The following is an 18,027-nucleotide window of genomic DNA, read 5'->3' on the forward strand; positions in this document are numbered from 1 at the left end:
CAACTTAACAGCATATCTCAAAGCTCTAGAACAAAAAGAAGCAATCACACCCAAGAGGAATAGATGGCAGGAAATAATTAAATTTAGGGCTGAAATCAATAAAATAGAAACAAAGAGAATGTTATAACAAATCAATGAAACTAAGAGCTGGTTCTCTGAGAAAATTAACAAAATAAACAAACCCTTAGCCAAACTAACTAAAAAAGAAAGAAAGAGTATCCAAACTAATAAAATTAGAAATTAAAAGGGGGCATATAACAACAGACACTGAGGAAATCCATAGAATCATTCATTCTTACTTCAAAATTTGTATGCCACAAAATTGGAAAATCTAAACAAAATGCATCATTTTCTTGAAAGACATCACTTACCAAGATAAATCAAGATCAGGCAGACAATCTAAATAGACCCATTGCCCCCTAATGAAATAGAAGCAGTAATTTAAAGTCTCCCAACCACAAGAGGTCCAGGGTCAAAATGTTTTAGTGCAGAATTCTATAAGACATTTAAAGAAGAGCTCATGTCAATAATTCTCAAATTATTACACAAAATGGAAACAGAAGGAATATTTCTAAATTTATTTTATAAAGCCATATTCAACTTGATATCTAAATCACACAACAGTCACCTTCATAATTTCTTTGTTGAGTCTTTGTGTGGTTAAGATATGAAGGTGACTATTGTGTCTTATACTGTAAAAGAACTTCTGAAGGTATCACCATCCCTGATTTCAAATTGTGCTACAGAGCAATAATAACAAAAAACCACATGGTACCGGCATAAAAACAGACATGTTGACCAAGTGAATCAAATTGAAAAACAGATATAAACCTACACACTGATGGACAATTGACTTTTGACAAAGAAGCCAAAACTATATAATAGGAAAAAGCATCTTCCTCAAATGATATTGGTCTAACTTCAGGTCTGTATATAGAAGAATTCAAATAGATTTATATCTATCACCCTGCACTCAAGTCCAAGTGGATCAAAGACCTCGACATAAAACTGACTACACTAAATGTGACAGAAGAGAAGTTTCCACAAGGACACTTACACACCTATATCCATAGCAGCAGAAACTAGAAACAACACAGATGTCTCTCAGTCTAAGAATGGATAAAGAAAATGTGGTACATTTACACAATAGAGTATTACTCAGCCACTAAAAAAATGACATCACATGATCAGATTGATCTAAGATGGTGACTGGTACCTGGAACCGGAACCACCCCTACCACTAATACCCTGCAGAAGAGGAAAAAACAGAGTCTAATCAGGAGGTTGCTATCCCAGAGCACTATATTAAAACCCTCTACAGAGCAGGAGGGCACTCTGGTTTTTTTTTTTTTTTAAATAAAAAAAATCAAAACTTGGCAAATAAACTTTCAAATGATTTCTAAGTTTGATACTGTTGAAGACTTTTGGACTTTACACAACCATATCCAGTTGTCTAGTAATTTAATGCCTGGCTGTGACTACTCACTTCTTAATGATGGTATTGAGCCTATGTAGGAAGATGAGAAAAACAAACAGGGAGGACAATGGCTAAAATTACATTGAACAAGCAGCAGAGAGGAAGTGACCTAGATCGCATTTGACTAGAGACACCGCTATGCCTTATTGCAGAATCTTTTGATGACTACAGGGATGATGTGTGTGGAGCTGTTGTTAATGTTAGAGCTAAAGATGAAAAGATAGTAATATGGACTACAGAATGTGAAGGCAGAGATGCAGTTACACACATAGGGTGGGTATATAAGAAAAGGTTGGGACTTCCTCTGAAGATAGCGATTGGTTATCAGTCCCACGCAGACACAGGTACAAAGAGCGATCCACCACTAAAACTAGGTTTGTTGTCTAAGAAGACACCACCTGAATATTCTCACAGGAGACTGTGTCATACAATTGAGACTGGGAGCTGAGCCAAAGCCTCATCAAAGAGTGGACTGCACTGAAGTTGATTCCACCCAGGTGTTGCTAAGATATAAGAGAAGTCTTGTTCGCCTTTGTCTTGTACTTCTGTGTTCATTCTCCTCCACAGACCCCCCAATTTTTGCTAGCGTGCCCATGATCCCCATCAGAGATTTACAGTATACATCACCTCAGAACCCGCAGATGTGTTCCTGGCCCACTCTGTAACAGCTGGTTAGAATTACCATGCCACACACTTTTGCCTTTCCACAGTATTCAAAAACAAACTTGCATTTCTATTACCTTAGCAGGAAAAGATCTAGTTTTGTTCCACTCTTCGCAGGAGCAGACTTGGCTGGTATGAGAGTCTACAGCTTCCTAGCAACCTTCTGTTTCCTGTCACAGCGTTGTCCTCATTGTCTACTTGCTGATGGCTGCTAGATTTTAATTTATTTGCTTTCCTCCTTGATAACATTAGTGATTCTGATTTCTGTTATTCATTCGTTTTGCTTTTGATTTTTTTCTTCATGTAACCCTGGTGAAGGATCCAGGAATATGACAGAAAGGTGGAATAAACATTACATTTACACATGCTTTGGTAGCTTTTTTTTTTTGTAAATTTCCTACAAATTTATGCATTTCATTCAAATCAGTGATCTATGTGTATGAACAAAACTGTAAATAAAATGTGTACAGTAAATTGTCGTTAAACACAAAATAATGACATCACAAAATTTTCAGACAAATAGATGGAACTAGAAAACATCATCCTTAGTGAGATTACCCACACTCAGAAAGACAAACATGGTATTTACTCACTTATAAGTGGATATTAGTCATAAAGTACAGGATAGCCATGCTACAATCCACAGACCCAAAGAGGCTAAGTAACAAGGGAGTGTGAAAAAAAATAGATTAGACACGGGTGGGGGTGTTGAAGGGAGGATATTGGGGGGAGGGGAAACAAGAGGAATGAGGTGGGCCAGCAGATGGAGGAAGAGAGTATTGGAAGAGACAACTAGGCTTGCATGTGGGCATCTCTGGGATTAGCTAGAAATCTAGGACAATGAAAACTCCTAGGAATATATTAGGGTAACCTCAGCCAAGACTCCTATCACTGGAGGATATGGAGCCTCATACAGCTATCTCCTCATGTAAGACTTCCATTCAAGGGATCGGGATACCAATCCAGCCACACAACCTTAGACCCAAAATTTGTCTCAGCTATAAGATGCACAGAGGTAAAGATGGAGCAGAATTTGAAGGAAGGACTAATCAATGACTGGCCTGACTTGAGACCATTGCCATGAGAGGGAGCCCACCCCTGACACTATTAATGACATTCTACTATACTTGCAGACATTCTACTATATACTTTTTTCTTTTTCTTCTTTTTTTTAATTGGATATTTTATTTACATTTCAGATGCCATCTCCTTTCCCTATTTCCCCTCCCTAGGAAACCCCTATCTCATACCCCCTTCTCCTTTTTGCTTTTATACAATTTTTTTTTAATGTCAACCAAAGGCTTTATAAGTTTGGTAATGCTCAATATCAATCAGAAGTGTAACCTAATACCCAATATAGATATATTAACTATCTTTGACTGGCAGAGACATGTGAGCATCCGCCTCCATGTCTGGCCCCCCTCTCTTTCTCTCTCATCACCTAACTTCTCCTCTCCTTCTCCTCCTCCTCTCCTTACTCCTCCTCTCTGTACTTCTCCCACCTTAGCTCCTCCTACATATTACTCTTCCTGTTAAAATAAAACTTTTCTCTCAAAATACAGTTAGAGCATAACTATACTATTTTATGTCCGTAAGGTGCAAGATAGACCTAATACCCAGTCCATCATTTTGTTGACTAAGCAGAACCTCTGTCATCTCTCCTAAATAAAAGACTTAGTTCTGAACCTGGCTTTTTTTTTTTTTTTTTTTTTTTTTTTTTTTTTTTTTTTTTTTTTTTTTTTTTTTTTGCTTTAGAATGAATGTCAGCTGAAAACCATCCTCTCAAATCTTTTCTCTGACAGTAAATAGCAAGGATTGGCTATGGGACTATAAATTTTCAACCCCATCAGAAATCCAGAATGACTGAGTTAACTGAGATTATGGGAAGCATACAGCATAGGTTCTAAAACATAGCCAATTTATAGAGACCGCTGAACACCTGGACAGTCCCTATACTACAGAATGTTGGAGCATCCGATTTTCAGCCTTCTGGCCCAGGATCATCTGATAGACCTAGTGATGCAGTGATAACTATTAAGGGCTAATTACTCTGTCTTGGCAGATATAATCAGTCGACTATTCTGCAAGTGTGTCCTTTTCTGGACAGTATTTTGTAGATGGAAAGAGGCAATTCTTGCTTAGTGGCTGTCTCAACACAATTGGAGTAACTCCAAAGATGCTCAATTTCCTCTTAGAATCCAAGACAGGAAGCTATCAGGAACAGACAGGTCTCTAATCAAAATGAACATTACTACAGAAATGTTTGTAACATCAATTCTGTGGACTTCTGATCTTTTGAAAACCAACTATCCATGTAAGTCTATCTGGACTGTTGTCTGTTAACTCCTCTAAGCTATTTTTAAAGAAAATATAGAAAACTCCCTAACAATAGACTCAAAGCCATGAATTTGCTATAGGCCCTTAACTCACAGTCTAACCATCTCAGATAAGTTAAAAAAGTTAAAGAAGGACTGGGTCTAAGCCTTGTATTCCTAAATGTGTTATACAGGTGCAATGCCTATAGTAGTAACACTATTCATCTCACTTTTATATTAATAAGAAGCTCATACCAATAAAAACCTTAAATTTGAAATCAAAGTAAATTTTGTACCATTTAAGAAACTATAACTTCATCTTAATAACAATTATACATAATTCTACCACTAAGTTATGGCTATGCAATAAATCCTTGCTAATCCTCCCTGATCCACCAAAATCACTACTTTTCCCTAGAAAGACAGCCCAATATTAACCACCTCAGTCCCCAAGTCCAGGGAATAGGGGCACTGACTCTTCATTAACTTCTTCAAGCTGATTATGGGTGTTGAGATATTAGAAGAGGGGTTGGAGGAAGAGTAAATTGATAAGCCTGTGACACTGTATCTTCACTGCATCTGGCTGGAATTCCAGGACATCAGAGGTTTGAGCAGGTGTGCTCAGCTTGCCTGATGAGTAGATACACCAAGGCTATGTATTCTGCAAAATACAATTCTCAAAACAAATTTTAGTATCAAGATAATTGTTTGTTTCAATTCTGGAATCTAGTCTTCTGGCTGCCTGCCTCTATCATGTCTAATACACATCTGGGAATTTCTATGAAGGTGTGGTCCCACCATCCTCCCATTTTCGCCTTTCCGCTCTCAAATTCCTCAACACTAGGGAATCCAAACGTTCAGGCACCAAGGCCCTCCACTTCCACTGATGCCTAACCCCTTACCCCCCTCCAATTACTACGAGGGTGTGCTCCCACCATCCTCTCATTCCCGCCTCCCTGCTCTCGAAATTCCCTAACACTTGGGAATCCACACTTTCAGGCACCAAGGTCCTCTACTTCCACTGATGCCTAACCCCTTACCCCATCTTTCCTGCTCCAATTACTATGAGGGTGTGCTCCCACCATCCTCTCATTCCCACCTCCTTGCTCTTACAATTCCTAAACACTAGGGAATCCAAAGTTTCAGGTACCAAGGCGGTCCACTTCCACTGATGCCTGGCAAGGCCACCCTCAACTACCTATACAGGTGGAGCCATGAGTCCCTCCTTTTGTATTCTCGGGCTGGAGATTTCAGAATGGCTACTCCAGCTTGTTTCTTAGGACCATTTGCTTGAAAAATTGTTTTCCAGCCTTTTACTCTAAGGTAGAGTCTGTCTTTGTACTGAGGTGGGTTTCCTGTATGCAGCAAAATAAGGAACAGTGATTGTTGTCGCCTGTTATTTTTGTTATTAGAGGTGAAGTTATCTTTGTGTGGCTATCTTCTTTTGGATTTGTTGAAAGAGGATTACTTTCTTGCTCTTTCTAGGGTATCATTTGCCTCCTTGTATTGGAGCTTTCCTGCTATTATCCTTTGTAATGATAGGTTTCTGGAAAGATATTGTGTAAATTTGGTTTTGTCGTGGAATATCTTGGTTTCTCCATCTATGGTAATTGAGAGTTTTGTTGGGTATAGTAGCCTAGGCTGTCATTTGTGTTCTCTTAGGGTTTGTATGACAGCTGTCCAGCATCTTCTAGCTTTTATAGTATCTGGTGAGAAGTCTGGTGTAATTCTGATAGGTCTGCCTTTATATGTTACTTGGCCTTTCTCCCTTACTGCATTTAATATTCTTTCTTTGTTTTGTGCACTTGGTGTTTTGATTATTATGTGACAGGAGGTATTTCTTTCTGGTCTAGTCTATTTGGCCTTCTATAGGCTTCTTGTATGTTTATGAGCATCTTATTCTTTAGATTAGGGAAGTTTTCTTCTATAATTTTGTTGAAGATATTTATTGGCCCTTTAAGTTGTGAATCTTCACTCTCATCTATACCTATTATCCTTAGGTTTGTTCTTCTCATTGTGTCCTGAATTTCCTGGATGTTTTGTGTTAAGAACTTTTTGCATTTTGCATTTTCTTTGACAGTTGTGTCAAGATTTTCTATGATATCGTCTGCACCTGAGATTCTCTTTTCTATCTCTTGTATTCTGTTGGTGATGCTTGTGTCTATGACACCTGATTTCTTTCCTAGGTTTTCTATCTCCAGGGTAGTCTCCCTTTGTGATTTCTTGATTGTCTCTACTTCCATTTTTATGTCCTGGATGGTTTTGTTCAATTCCTTCACTGGTTTGGTTGTGTTCTCTTGTAATTCTTTAAGAGATTTTTGTGTTTCCTCTTTAAGGGCTTCTACCTGTTTACACCTGTGTTCTCAAATTCTTTGAGAGTGTTATTTATGTCCTTCTTGAAGTCCTCTATCATCATCATTAGAAGTGATTTTAAATCTGAATCTTGCTTTCCTAGTGATATGGGAAATTCAGGACTTTCTTGGGTGGGTGAACTAGGTTCTAATGATGCCAAGTACCCTGGGTTACTGATGCTTATGTTCTTGTGCTTGCCTTTTGCCATCTGTATCGCTTTAGTGCTATCTGCCCTGTCTCTGACTGGAACCTGTCTTTCCTATTATCTTGGTTGTATCAGAACTTTGTGGGGTGGGTGTAAATACTGGGGCAAGTGCTGGGGCCCAAAATCTGCTCAGTGCTCAAGCTAAGACAGGATACTGCCCGAGTTAGAGCACCTGGGATCCCCACTTCCTCTGGGTTCTTAGAGATTGGGGGCAGAGCTGCCACCCAAGATCTGCTCAGTGCTCTGGCCCAGACTAGAAGGAACCAGTGTTCTGGGCAGGGAGTGACTTCCTGGGTCCTTGTGGGTCCCAGTTACTCCTTGTTTGGGGCGGGCCTTGCTGTCTGCTTACCTAAGATACTGCCTGAGTTAGAGCACCTGGGATCCCCGCTTCCTCTGGGTTCTTTGAGATTGGGGGCAGAGCTGCCACCCAAGATCTGCTCAGTGCTCTGGCCCAGACGGGAAAGCAACATTCTACTATACTAACCTAGCATATCTGTCATCAGAGAGAGGCATCAGACAGACACAAATGCAGAGACCCACAGCCAAACCTTAAGAGGAACCTGGGGGATCCTGTGGAAGATGGTGAGCAAGAATTGGAGTCAGAGTGGCCAAAGACACCAAAAGTAAATCTACAGAATCAACTATCCTGGGCCCATAGGGGTTCGTATAAACTGAACTGCCACCCAGAGGGAGTGCATGGGATGGACCTAGACCCTCTGCACATATGTAACAGTTGTACAGTTGGCTCTTCAAGTAGAAATGCTAAAGCAGGAGCAAGGATTGTCTCTGACTAATTTACTTGATTTTGGATTCCTTTCCCCTAAGTGCCTTGTCTATCCACGATAGATGTGTCTAGTCTTACTGTAACTTGGTCTGCCAAGGCTGGATGATATTCATGGGAGGCCTCCTCTCTTCAGAGAAGAGGAGAAGAAGGGGAGGGGAGAAGGAAAAACTGGAAGGAGAGGAAGGAGGGGAAGAAGCAACTGGGATATAAAGCAAATAAATAACTTGATCAAAATCAAAATAAAAGAAAAAAGACTACAGTCTCAAGCACTGGAACATCTTTCCCAGCACATTACAAATGTAAAATAGAGGAACAGATTTTAGTGATAGTGGGTCAGTACTTCTGAATATCCCCAGTGAGTGGAACCAGGAGCAAAATGGCTTCTCATGTAACTTCTTACATTCACTGGAATGATGAACATCCTGAAATCAGACTAAACTCCAAAGTGCATCACATGGGTGCTGCTTGATATATATATATATATATATATATATATATATATATATATACATATATATATATATTTGTGTGTGTGTGTGTATATATATGTATATATATATGTGTGTACACTAAAGATGTGGAATTCAGCAATATTTTGCATTAATATTTCAAATTTTCCCTATTTTGAACTATTTAATAGGGAGGGGAAAGTAATATAGTTGTAGTAATTTTTAAATGTTGAGGAAACTAAAAATAAAATTATGATGTAAAGAAATGATCCTTATATTTATTCTGTAATGCAGAATCCTATATATTTGTTAAGATAGGCTCTTGCTACATAGTCCAGTCTATGTTTGAATATAGGATACTCCTGATCCTAGTTATGGAACTTCTCTAGTTCTGGAATTACAAGTGTGTCCCATCACACCAGCCTTAAAATTTGCTGTAATTATACAATAATATAGCTAATTTTTCTTGATTGTGTGTCAGATGCTTGCGCACCAAAATTATCACTATAAAAATTTATTTTATACACATTATCATATTTTATTCTTATGTTGGAACTGATGCTGGCACTGTCATTATCTGAATTTACAAACAAGGCCACTGATACAAGGTCTGAGAGCGAGTGAGATGGCACAATAATTAAAAGCAATTGTTTCTCTTACTGAGGACAGATTTCAATATCCTGCACCCACATAGAGGTTCACAAACATCCGTAACTCCAGTTGTATGAAATCTGAAGACTTCTTCCAACTTCCAAGAGAGCAGGCATTTACACGGTGCAAACATTCATACGCATTAAATAAATCTAAAAAAATTTAAAAGCAAAGCTTGGTTCCAAAACTTTTGTACATACTACTTTAAGAATATTGTCTTTGGAAAAACCAACAAGCCAAGCAAAGAAAACCCTGAACTAGGAATCTCATCCTTCCATTTAGTAAGGGAGCAGCTAAGTTTGATGAGTTGCTGAAGTTCTGTAAGCACTGGTTTCTTCGTTGCTAAACTCAAAAGCAAACCAAGGAATTGAGATTGCTTAGCACACCAGTTTCCCTGGTACCTATCTGAGTATTAACCAACATTATAATTTATGATGTCATTGTTTTCACCAGATACAGAGGAAAGCATCTAGCACAATTTCAAAAATATAGAAAGTACTTAATAAAAGGTCTCTTGTATATCTTCAAAAGTCTTCATAAGCTAAATTGATTAGGGATTACTTCATATGTAAATAGCGTATCACTGGAATGGAATCCCATGGGAGTTTGAGCATGTGTCTGTGAATGACCTTGGAATGAAAAGCTGGGCACTCCTTTTAATCCCATTTCTAAATTTAACTGTGTCATAGTCTCATATTATTCTTCTTATGCCAGAGAGTCTGGTGTTCACTTAACATACACTGGGAACATTTTTCAGTGGATCAGCTTTCAAATCCTGGCAGAGAAACCATTTCAATGACTATTCATATTTCCTCTGGAGTGGAATTTAATAAAAGATCTGTGGATTGAGAGGGGGGATAGGGTGCCAGGGTATGAAAGATTTGTGACAGCTCTGATATATTTCTTTCCTCATTTCAATAGCAAAAATCACAAAGCTCTTTTAAATTACTGAGAAAATTGCAACTGAATTGTTAGCAGTCTTTAAATCCAAGCACCATCAATGTATGTTAAAATGAATATAGTACTAAAATGTGTTTGAAATTCAGTCCTTGAAGCAAGAGTTATGTGAGCACCAAAGGAACTTTTTGTACTGTCCAGTTATGGACATTTGTCTATAAAACTCATCCCAAGTAAACACTGCAAGCTGAGGTCAGTTTAATTGACATATATATGTATATATACACACATATATGTGTATATATGTATATATAATTATTCTGTTATGCTTTTGTTTTCCCTTGGAAAAGGCAGAATTTTCCAATTAAAAGCTGTGCCACAGACAGAGAAATCAGTGATGAGTCATTAGTCTTATCATCTAGTGCTGTTCAAAGACAACGTTCTTCCAAACTCCAAAGTCACAAGTTAAGGAAAAGATCTGTTGACAAATTAGCTCAACAAATCCAAGAGGCTTGGATAAAGATGCTGCAATACTCATATTTCTAATTGGATTTTAGAAATGTCAAGCATAAGTTACAAAAATTGACCAAAGGTAAACCTGTTTCATTTCAGTTATCCCACCAAGTCAAGAAGGAACTTGCTCCAAATATCACTGTGCACTCAGGAAGAATTTGGGGTAACAATTGTCATAAGCACCAGTTCGAAAATAATTTGAAAGTATGTGAGTGCTTGATTAGTTTTAACAATAATTAGCAATGCATATTAAATTTGTTTGTTTTAATATTCATAACGTGTTTTGTTATATTAAAACAGACTGTAACATTTGCTAATCATATTTAATACATTTCGGATGATAACTTACCTGGAGTTGAAAGTTTCCTTTTGTATTTGGGGACTTTAGAATGTCCCATTTAGTGTTATGTCATTGATAAAGACAGGGAAAGGCAAAGCATAAATCAAACAATTATTGATAACAAGCACTTTGGTTTTACAAATCTTACACTGGCTGGTCAAAACAATGCTTTTTCTTAGTATTCCTAGAAAACTGAAACTTTGTTTTTCTGTGCAGGAGAAACTGGTTGAGGCAATAAATAAAATGAAAAGCTTCATCTTCTCCAAATGCTACTTAGGAATGAGAAAAACAAATTGAAATCCCCTTCTCTAGTTTCTACTTCCAATATAAAACTTTCTAGATCAATAGAGAAACTAGGTTTACCACCATATGCAAAATCCCAACTAAGTGACTTGATAATGAAGTGATATCTGTACACACTGAGTCTCTTCTTTTATAAACTAGAAAATGAACTGTGGCCAGGGATCTGATTCATCATCTCTGAGGAATCGTGGCTAACAGACCAACTGCCAGTTACTTGCACCCTGAGATTAAGCACTGTATCTTGGTACAGTTATGCACTAGACCCAACGAGGGGATGTTTGAATGAACAAAGTGTCCTACTATACTCTTCTTGATAAGGCCTTGCAACCTAAACAGAGTTTTTTTGTAAGATATATAATCGATCAGTGATGAATCTCATAAATTGCAGTTGCTCTGAATAGCTTTGAAGTTTTCTGCATCATCCAAGAAGAAATGTTAATAATCTTGCTAATTGGGGCTGTGGAAATATAAACAAGTAATCAAGGGCTTGTTGTGGTAAATCATTTCTCAGTTATAGCATAACGTACTAAAAGTGACTTTTCATTAATAGTGATTTATAAAATAATGTGCTGCATTCTAAAAATCATTTGTGAAAAGATGAAGTAGAGGTGTCTTTATGATTAGTTCTTGGTTTCTGCTCATTAAAAGATTAGGGGCTTTGTGTGTCATAGTTAAATTAATATAAGGCTCTTCTGTCTTCCTCTTCAATTCATGAGCACCAAACATCATTTTTTTCTTTTTGGTTGTTCCAGGTTGATGGTCTTCTTTATTCAGGAGGAAATACTCTGACATATGCTCTTTGACAGGAAGAATCCAGAAGAATTCCCTGAGAAGACATTCATATCCAGCATGTGTTAGGTTTTTCATTTTTATTTGGCATCTTCTGACTCAACTAGTTATGTTATCAGTCAATGTAAACTTTAAAAAAGAAAGTGCTAAGTTAAGAAAGAAACAAAAATTCCCTAAATCCTTAAGGTTTTTTAGCCTGAATTCATAGATATTCTTGCCATCTTTACACAGAACAAATTATGTTCGTATTTTTATACATTGGCATCATTTTCACCCCCTCTCTCTTTTTCCTCTATCTCCTTTTTTTGAATTCTTTCTAACTTACCAACACACATTACTATGTGTGTGTATGTATGTATGTATGTATGTATACATGTATGCACATAAATATGTATGTGAAATGATCACATAAAGATAAAACTGTATTTGTATTTTTCATAGTGTTTTATCTCCTCTACCTCTCTTCTTCCCAGACTTTCATCATTTATGTGTCTATTACTCTGGAATGACTTTCTTTCCCCTCTGGAACACATAGTCTTTATTAATCTAAGCAGAATTTGTTGTCCCTTTCTCAATTGCTACTGTGCCTAGAGACTTGTTATAAACCTTCCATCAAATATATCTTTTTCATCTGTTTCTCAGGCTGTAAGTTACACTGAAATTTTACCAAATGTAAAAATTAAGTGGTCAAATTTAACATGCATTGAAAAATGTGGCAGTGAGCACAGCTTCAAGGACCTATTTATAATCTCTATAGTACAACCTAATATAAGAAGTGCCACTATAAGTGTGGGGGCTATTCTTTGTTGTTAACTTGACTACAACTGGAATTTACTAAAAGTCCCAAAATGGCTGGGCACGCCTGTGAGGGAGTTTTTGCTTAATTGGATCATTAGAAGTAGGAAGACACACTTTTAATCCAGATCTTTTAAGGTGAGGGAAGAGAGTCACCTCCAATTTGGGCCACACCTTCTGCTAGAAGCCTATAAAAAGGACATGGAAGAGGGAAACATTTTTGCCTGCTTCCTCCCTCCCTAACTTGAATGCAAGTGTTTTCCTTCACTGGCCTTAGAGCCTACTTCTTTGGGATTCTAATGTATACTGAAAATAATCTAAGACATCTAGCCTCATAGACTGAACCATTATTGAATTATTGGGCCTTCTATATATAGGTAGCCATTTTTGGATTATTGGGACCACAACTTGTAAGTTATTATAATAAATCCCATATATTAATTTATATATAGAACATATTCATAATGAATATATATGCATTCTTTAAGTTCTGTTACTCTAGACAATTCTAATATGAATCAACAAAAAAACTAATTGCCCTTAAACTAAGATGTAAAATATATTCCTTGTTTATAGATCAAGAATATGTATAAAGAGGGCAGCATAGTCCTAGTGAAGTGTGGTGGATTTATGATGTTGACACACTTTCCCCCTTCATATAATTTGTAGTTTTTAAAATATCTAAGGTATCAGAGGATGGCTGAAGAGGATATTGGATACCCTGGCACTGTAATTATGAGTCACTAGGTGTGTGCTGAGAATCAAACTTGGGTCCTCAGCAAGAGCAATGTTGCTCTTAATCATTGGGCCTTCTCCCAATCTCCCACTCCTACTTCCTGTGTAGGGGATTATTTTAACTTCCCTCTATCTTCCTCTTCATTGGAAACGAATCTATCTGGAAGTATTTCCTGATTCTGTGATTTTAGGATACAGTTTTTCCCTGTATTTGAGCTCCTTCTAATCTATGTCAACGAATTTGGCCTCTCTCACTATTGTGGAGTTTATTTCATTTATTCGGCCTTCAGTTACTCAGGGACAATCAATCACAGATATATGAAAGCTGGCACAGAATTCTCATGACCTAGTACTATTATATTATCCCAGACTAAATGAGCTATTTCAAAGGTACATAACAATCTTAAAGACATTTGATAACTTCTTTTTTAAAATGTGAGAGAGAAGTTAGTTTCCTGTGCTATTCATCCTTCCTAATACTAATTTACTTAGTTTTCCAAAATATAAAGGAAAGAGGGTATCCAATTATTCTGGTTTAAGCTCACAGTCCTTATTAGTGCTGTGGATTCTCTCTCACCTCCTAAGGGAAAGTGGTTTAATAATTAAAAAGTTGGTACCATAATCCACCCAGCTGGTCAAAGAATGAAAATTGGGATTCTTCCTCATGAGATAAATGATCTACATTCACCACTGGTTTTTAAAGAGAAATTAATACTTTCATCATGTTTTTGTGGGAAAATTCAAGTGAGTATAAATAGAAAAGAAGCAGGTGTGAAAAATGAGAATTATGAGAGATGCTATTTAGATGGTTGATTTTCTACATATTCACAGTGTATTAGAACTCTAGTATTAAAATCAAGAATAAGCTTGGGTTTAGGGAAACATTTGCTTAACCTCAGAGAGAATTTTTTATAGCCACATAGCAAATGATAGGAAGTTATTCTCCTTCTTTCCTACTTTCTTCCCTTTCTTTCTTCCCTCCTTCCTCTGTTTCCTTTTCTTCCTTTCCATCCTTCTTTTTTGTTTATTTGCTTGTTTGTTTCTTCTTCTTTTCTCTTGCCTCCCTTTTCTTCTGCAGTTTTCGAAAACCTGAGCCTGGCCAAGCATTAGGAATAAAACAATGAAAGTGACTTCATCTCACCCTTTGTGGCATTTATAATGTATCAGAGAAAATAGACATATAAAACAAATATTATAAAAGGCAATTATAGTGGATGTGATCTACTCTGGTGTTTGGCAGATCTGTCTTTTTATTAGAATATTAAAATATGCTTATATATTAATTTAGAAATGATTTTGAATTTCTAGCTAAGGAAAAATTTAGTCTCCTTGAGGCTTCACAGGTCAGACAACTAACAACATTCTACTATAACAAAGTAAAAAATAAGAATCAAAAGAGTGTGAAGTAGGTGAAAAATTATGTTGATGATAAAGATAGAATCACTCATACCCAGGGAAGACATTTATTTTTAAGTCATTTAAAAAAAAATCTTAGACTTTAGTCTAAGAAAAATGGGACAATACTAGAGGGTCTTAAGAAATTATTGTATCGATTTTATTTTTCTATTTTTAACATCACTGGGAGTTAAAATGAAACCAAGACAGGATAGATTGAATGAATGATGGAATTAATAGAAAGCTATTGCAGTATTCTGGATAAAGCCACAGTGGTGGAAATGAGAGCTGGATAATTGGCAGCACAGTTGGAGAAAAGTGGATAAACTGAAGAGCAGTTGAGAGATAAAACTGTTAGTCACTTCTTGTTATTATGACAAAATGCCTAAAGCAAATGGCTTGAAATACAGCGTAGGTCTAAATAAAGTGGGACTAAAGATCACATCTGAGGGCCCTTCCAAGAGCAAAAGTGGTCATCTCCTAAGGGAAAGCAGTTTAATAATTAAAAGGTTGATACCATAATCCACCCAGCTGCTCAGACAATGAAAATTGTGATTCTTCCTCATGAGATAAATGATCTACACTCACCACTGGTTCTTAAAGAGGAATTAATACTTTCATCCTTTTGTGAGAAAATTCCACGTGATTTTTTTTTTTTCCGTAGGCAGGGAGCAGAATGAGAAAGAGGTAGTGGCCTGTGATAAGATACGTATCCAAGGGCTTGGAATAACATTCAGTAGAAGACTACTTGGTTACTCTGCACACAACATCCTGGACTTGAATCCTTTGCACCATATGTGCAAACCTGTTTGACATGACCTCAAAGATACATACAGAGTTTTGTATTAGAGGTGATGTTTGTTGATAGTCAATATTAACCATAACAATGCAGAATAAAATATCAAACCATGGTCCCAAACTATTTCCTCCTTTTATTTGTTTATGTCAGATATCTTGCTATTGTAACCTATACCATATGAATTTAAAACTACAATCTGGTTTCTCTATTTCATTATTCTTTAATATTCTGTAGTATAGAAGTAGAGTAAGCCCAGAACTATGGAATTTTGACAGTTTTTTTAAATTTATAAATGGTAGGTATATTAATGTTTCTACAACTATGATAAAATATCACCAAAATGAACTTGAGGATGAAGGGGTTTACTTTATCCTACAGTTTGTATTCCATCAAGGGAAGTCAGGGAAGAAAATCAAAATAGGAACTTGGAGTCAGGAACTGATGCAGAGGCTATGTAAGAGGGATGCTTACTGGCTTACTATTACTGGCTTGCTCACGCTTCTTTCTCATAAAACCCCAGGACACCCAGGCAGTATCATCACCACCCACCATGATCTTCCCATAGCAATCATCAATTAAGAAATGTCTAACAGGCTTGCCCACAGGCTGATTTGGCTGGATGTTTTCATGGTTGAGGTTTCTTCTTCCCAAATGTCCCTAGTTTGTGGTAAATCGACAGAAATCTAGGTCTAGTCCTGAATATCTGACACACACACACACACACACACACACACACACACACTGTATATATATATAGTGTGTGTATGTATATATATGTATATGGATATATATGTATATGTATATATATATAATGTAATAATATGGATGTGTGTGTGTGTGTGTGTATACTGAAATTGCTCCCAGCCCTTCTTACCATTTTATTCTTTTAAAAGTATCTTTCAAATAACACAAACCCTTATGAAGTTACATGTAGTAGTCTGCTTAAATTTATTCATTGCGCTTTGGGTTTATTTTTCTTAAGTTTCGGATATTTGTGTTGTTTTGTCCATACCCTAATTTTTCATTTCAGACACTATTGCAGCTTTCACCTCTATAAATATGACATGTTTTTTTTTCTTCTTCAGTATTTCTACTTAACTCTTGAGACATATGGAATTCAGGTATACTAACTGCCTTGCTGTCCTTGAGTCTCCTAATTCTTACACCTGTGTCAGTTTTAAGTCAATTTTGATTGATAGCCTCTTCGATTGTGTCTTCTTGCTTCAGAGCATGATTGAGTAGTAGACCTCATGTATTTTCCTGGTTGAGTAACTATTTTCATATTTCCATAAATACTTCTAACTTGTATGCACTTAACTTACAAAGAGAAAGATAGTTTTGGGTCTTCAAGTTGTAACTTTTTATGTAGTTCCAGGAAAATAGCTATTCTAAGCCTAACTATTCCTGGGTGTAGAGAAAAGACTTTTCTGAAATTGACACCCTATGGTATTACTATGGCTTTTCCTATCTAGCCATAAAGAACAGGTCCTTTTTACTGGTTCTGTATAAATATTAAAAAAAAAAAATCCCTTTAATTTTTTAGGATGGTTCTTTCAAAGGTTGTGGCAGTTTTTCCAATGCACACATTGAACAGTATTACAATGAATGCTCAGTAGGGTACTTAGGCATACATGAGAGTCTTTCTCTGTGTAGTTATCTTCTTTGTGGTATTGTGTTATGAACTCTAGGCTGTCTGTTCTGCACTCAAGCTTCCGTCTGATGAAGCATCTTTCAGATCCTCTTCACTGAGCTGTGACCAGAATGTTGACAGGGCTTCCTTAATTTCCTTTCCATCTATTTGTAATAACCATCTTTGCACAATGCCCAGTGTCTACTTTTTCACACTGGACATTAAGTCCTCCCATTGTCCTCCCATCTCAGCTGGAAACTAACTCTTAGTGGTTGTTCATAATCAAGAGAGCCTTTAGAAAGATTTAAAAACTAAACACAATTATATAGAAAATTCACCTATAAGTCTGGTATCATGCTACATGCCTATAATCCAATATTTAGAAGATTGGGGACACAGGATCACTTCAAGTTCAAAACCAGCCTCAGTTATAGAAATCCTATTGCAAAACAAAACAAAATTCACAGTTTGAATATTAAATCGATTTCTTACTACTGACACACCTATATATATGCCCACATATATGTGTATATATTAAAATTAAGTAATTAAAATATATCCTTCTATGTTGGTCAAGTGTTTATTTTAATGAATAAGAAATGTATTTCCAATTATGTGGACAAACAAAAGTAAGGAAAAATATAAACTTGAACACTGCAGAAGTGTCTGCCATTTAATAAGTACTGATAACTTCACAGCAGTGTGTACCTCAGTTCCATCCCCCAGAATCCCTTTATATTAGAACTATTCTTAGATCTTAAAGACTCTTTTTTTTTCTACCTCATTCCACTGAGGAGAAATTTTGAGCTGTGTCTGTCAAATAACTTTTTTTTTTATTTTAGATCAAAAGCACAATGAAACTAATAGAATATTGAGCTATGTGGAATGATAAACCTTGTGAAATAATTCATTTTTTTTAAAGGAAATGCTACCTT

At 36.5% G+C, this 18,027-nt stretch overlaps 1 long non-coding RNA gene and 1 pseudogene across 1 annotated transcript; one reads left to right on the top strand and one right to left on the bottom strand.

The window, feature by feature from the left end:
• Positions 1-1,464: 1,464 nt before the first annotated feature.
• LOC117717632 (eukaryotic translation initiation factor 4E pseudogene) lies at positions 1,465-1,864 on the top strand (annotated as a pseudogene).
• Positions 1,865-9,022: 7,158 nt separating this feature from the next.
• Positions 9,023-16,114, bottom strand: LOC143444075 (uncharacterized). The gene is made up of 3 exons (XR_013113617.1): positions 15,252-16,114; positions 10,656-11,775; positions 9,023-9,048 (listed from the first exon to the last, which is right to left on the bottom strand). It is a non-coding gene; the product is annotated as an uncharacterized LOC143444075 (long non-coding RNA).
• Between the last annotated feature and the right edge of the window lie 1,913 nt (positions 16,115-18,027).

Source organism: Arvicanthis niloticus, chromosome 12 (genome assembly GCF_011762505.2).
Source record: "Arvicanthis niloticus isolate mArvNil1 chromosome 12, mArvNil1.pat.X, whole genome shotgun sequence".
NCBI lineage: Eukaryota > Metazoa > Chordata > Mammalia > Rodentia > Muridae > Arvicanthis > Arvicanthis niloticus.